The 4,786-nt window shown below is 27.7% G+C and overlaps 1 pseudogene; it reads right to left on the bottom strand.

The window, feature by feature from the left end:
- Positions 1–3,347: 3,347 nt before the first annotated feature.
- Positions 3,348–3,831, bottom strand: LOC149055541 (52 kDa repressor of the inhibitor of the protein kinase-like; annotated as a pseudogene).
- Between the last annotated feature and the right edge of the window lie 955 nt (positions 3,832–4,786).

Below are 4,786 nucleotides of genomic sequence, written 5' to 3'. Positions count from 1 at the left end.
ATAATAGATGAAGAAAAAACATTATAATTTAAATTCAGTCTTGGGTTAATTATACTAGGTAAGTAATAAAGTTACTTTACTCGTTACTTAGAGAGAAATGTACCTAATAAAGTTACTTTATTCGTTACTCTAATAAAATTGTAATGAAATTACTTAACTTTTCAAATTGAAAAGTAACTCATTACTTTCTCGTTAAAAAAAAATAATAATATTTTTTTATATTTCTTAACAATAATATTATCATTGTGCTTGGCAATAATGTTACTAGATATACATTACCTATTATAGTAAATAGATATAATTTGAAAAATAAATCAATATACTATAATCATTATAATACATTATTATTATTTTATATTTATTTATGTTTTAAATTACCTTTACACAATAGTGTATGTTCAAAGTTTTTGTCACTCATATGCGACCTTTTTTAGAACAAATGTCCCCTGAAACACTAAATAATCGCTCTACAGAAGCACTGGATGGTAAAGTTGTGCTGTATTTAACAAAAATATTCTTTACTAATGTCATTGAATTCAAAATTGTGAGATCAGCTGTTTAAGGAGCTTTAATAAATATATATAATATAGTATAGTACTATACTATAGATTGGTAAACATAATAATACCCGCATTATATGGAAATATTTTTTTTTCAATTCGCAAAAGGTTAAGGTACTTAATAATTTGAAACTATAACGCGTTATTCAATAGAAATTACTTATCAAAAGTAATTTCCATTACATTTTCGTTACTTGGAAATAATTCTAATGAAATTACGTAACGCTTTACAAGCAAAGTAACGCCGTTACAGTAACGCGTTACTTTCGTTACGTTACTACCAAACACTGTTTAAATTTGCTTAGCGTGTTTAAACGTAAAATACACTATAGTAATAAGAATAATTGTTTTTTGTTCTCTTTAATTTAACAGTTCAATTATTTATAACGATGAAAACAATTACCAAATGATGTCGTGGCCGACAAAGTGATGCTGTGGCCAAATGAAAAAGCCGCGGCTGACTAAGAGATCCATGATCAACAAAAAGATGCCGTGACCAACTAAAGAATAGATGTCGACGATGTCGTGATCAACAATGAGACATCGCGGACAACTTTACTGAAGAATAGTCGTGGCTGATAAATAGATGCCGTTGGCGACTAAAGATGCCGGCAGGCCGCGGCCAACTGGAAAAGCCGTGGCCCTCTAAAGATGCTGCGGCCCACAAATAGATGCCGTCGCCGACTAAACAAAGCCGCGGCTGACAAAACGATTCTTTTGAAAAAAAACCTTACTAACTTCTCAATGTCACATTGTAACGATATTACAAAAATAAATCAGTTAGTTTAATGTATTGTCTAAGATATTTGAAAAGCTAATAATTAAAACCATAATTTTAAACTAGGTATTAGGTATTATCTGCTTCACAATATAGTTTTAGAAAAGGATAGATACTTAATATGCCTTGGACAAATCTTACTAATGAAAAGCCTATGTAATAACTCGTACCAACATATTGGTTAACAAACACGAAGACCATTGGTCTATTTTCATTTTTTAGATATTTCACTAAATAGTTTAAAAATCATTTAGCAACACAAATTTTTAAATCATGCTTTGAACAACAGATTGCAATAAGTAACACAGTAATTGAAATAGGTCAAATTAATTTGAGTCTCCCATTGTACAGTTCTATGTTCTATCACCGATTTTAAAATTACTATAATATGTACCTAGATGCATTTAGAAATTTCAATATCAATGACGCGGCCATTATAAAATTCATAATCTCTGACTCTAAACTTTTTGGGATACAGCTTAAAATAAATGTAAAGATGAGAACACAGCTGCAATCTGTACATTTTTCCATAATATAAACACTAAATATCCATTGTAAATAATAAATAATAATAATGCTGTAAAATTCATACTAACTAAATTGTAATTTATACATATTATATTCGTTTTCTTGTTTAACATTTTGATTAAAGTAGGCTAAAAACCTGTGTTGTTGAAGCCTTAATAAACTATAAAAAAATAAGTAAATAAATGTGAGCTAAACTAAGACAATTAGCATAGGTACTTTTCCATCAAAGAAAAATAATAATAATAATTTAAAACTTTATTAAAATAACATATTTTTCATTGGGTCGGTTGTAATACCACTTTATAATATAACTATTGCCAGTTAGAATAAAGAATCTAATAAAATCATCTTAAACAAACAAAAAAACAATTGTGATATAATACTAAAATTTTAAGAGTATAGATATTTGATATTAACAATTTATTCCAAATCAAGTAATATAGTAAGTAGGTATGCTTTATTTACAAAAATAATTTAATTAATAATAAAAATCAAAAATATAAGAAATAACCTTCAGAAATAAAAATCTTGAAATACTAATCGTTAGCACAAAAAAAGCTTTAATGTCTCTCTTTAAGTTGGTATAAGGTCTCTAATTAAGGTGAAAATTCTCAAAAGAACTACTTATCTATTCACGCTTATAAGATAAATTTAAAAATTGCTTTAACAATATTACATTTTAATATAATATGGGTAGTAATAATTATTTCCAAATGTATAATTATTTTTAATAATTGTGTTATTCACTCTACACAGATAATATGACTTGTAAATTCCAACTATCTCTAAAATTGAGTCAAATCACTACAAAAAAATTCATAAAAATACTATTAATCATCCAAACCTTTTCATCTCTAACCTCTCCTCCCTCTCAATCACAGATAACTCAATCCGCCGACTCTAACGAAAATGTCCACGAGACCTACTAAATACCTAAAGGACAGTAAAATTAAAATACATTAATTTATTAATCAAAATTAAATATCTACTAGACACATCAAGTTAAGTTTGACGTAGGCACTTTTACCAATTTACGACATGAATTTTCACCCCAGTAACTTTTAGTAATAATAATTTTGTAAAATATGACGTAAATTATATATTTTTCGTATTAGAACTTAAAAAAGAAATAGGTAACAATTTACGATTCATATTAAAATAATTTTATGTTATACTTAATATACTACGGTATATATACCGCGATTCGGTAATTATTATTATCGTTATTACCAAATATCAGTGGCGTATTTACAAACTTGTTTTTTTTTTTTTTTTTTTTGGGGTGGGGTCATAATAGTGAAATAATTTTTTAAATTAGTATAAAATGCTCTTTAATCTTTTTTATACCTATTAGTGATTAGTCCTTGATGTTAAAGAAATAAAATACAGGTTAAAACTATTACTATTATTATTTATTAAAAAATTCCGGTAAAAAAAAATTACATAATAATATTATTATATTATATCTTTTTGTTAGGAGCCCGTGTCCCGATGCTCAAATATAGAGTAAATTGTGTTGTCACAATTTATATTATAAAGTCAATTTTTCTTTTTTTATTTGCCAATTCGTCAATAACTTCATCGGTCTGAAAATTTAAATCTCGATGAATCGATAACATGGCAAGGCCATTATGTCTTTTCTGAAACAAATGCACGTTTAATTAAGTATTATATTTTTTGAGTTATTGACAAATATTTACCTCAGACATTGAGTTCCTCTGGTATGTTTTAATTCTTTTTAACGTACAAAAAGATCTCATGGCTGTTGCAGTTGATACAGGTAATGTAGCCAGATTTTGTAAAAGCTTGTGAATATTTGGATACATATCAGTACATATTGAATATTGATAGAGCTTCCATTGCGTTTTTAGGTTTTGTAGGCAGTGAATCAATTTTTCTAATCCAAAGTTTAAACTCCGAAATTAGAACGTCTTTATTATGATCAATTAAATCAATATTGATGAGTTAATTTATAAAAGTCTTCAGTGCTGGAAGTAGTAATTTCTGAGAATAAACTACTAAAACCTGATAGTGTTGTTTTATGATCAATAAATCTACACTTTATTTCAGAAATAAATATGTCCAAAAAAGGTATAAAAATCGAAATTCCATAATAGTCTCCTGGTGTATGTGTTTGAATATTTATTCTATTTTGTTGATGTTTTGTAAGTCTTGGTAGAACTATCTGAACATCTAATTTTTTAGCTAATAATGACACATCTTGAAAAAATATTTTTAAATTTATTTTCAGTCCTATTTCTGAGCTGTTCTAGCTCTTTTAGTGTATCTTCTGCCAAAGTAACAGCCTTTCTTAAATTAATATTTATTTTTAAATAGGTTATTTTTTTCATTATGCTTTATAAAATAAACCAACTATTATATTATATTATACTAAATTATTATATTATTGATAATATGCTTAAAATTTGACATCTTAAATTTGGCCTTGGGGGAGGGTGGAGCCCCCATAAATACGCCACTGCCAAATATACCGTGCCACGGTAATTATCGAAAATACCTTATACATTTATAACTTATTCTTTATATACCTATTCATAATAATAATGATTAAAAATTATACATTTTAAAATAAAATGATTTAAATCTTTCCTGGGTAAGAGCATTTCGAAATTCATGAAAAATACCGATTGCTATTATAGGCAGGTACGGTGTTTTATGTTCCTATATTTACCAAACGTATGATGATGTATTCCAGAATTATTACCAAAAATACACCGTATGACCGGTATGACCAAAGATACCAGTATCGACGTTTGAAATACTGCCAGCCTGCAGCAAGCTGTATAAGTTACACGTACTATTATATTATATTATAATGGTATGTACCATATCGATCGGGCGACGTCGCGACTCGCGGCCGTCGTCGACATCTCCGCGGCGGCATCAGTTGTTCAGCGGG

This window comes from Diuraphis noxia, unplaced genomic scaffold (assembly GCF_037042655.1).
Source record: "Diuraphis noxia isolate RWA-SAM2 unplaced genomic scaffold, SU_Dnox_SAM2 contig0004, whole genome shotgun sequence".
NCBI lineage: Eukaryota > Metazoa > Arthropoda > Insecta > Hemiptera > Aphididae > Diuraphis > Diuraphis noxia.
This window is presented reverse-complemented; position numbering and strand designations above follow the sequence as displayed.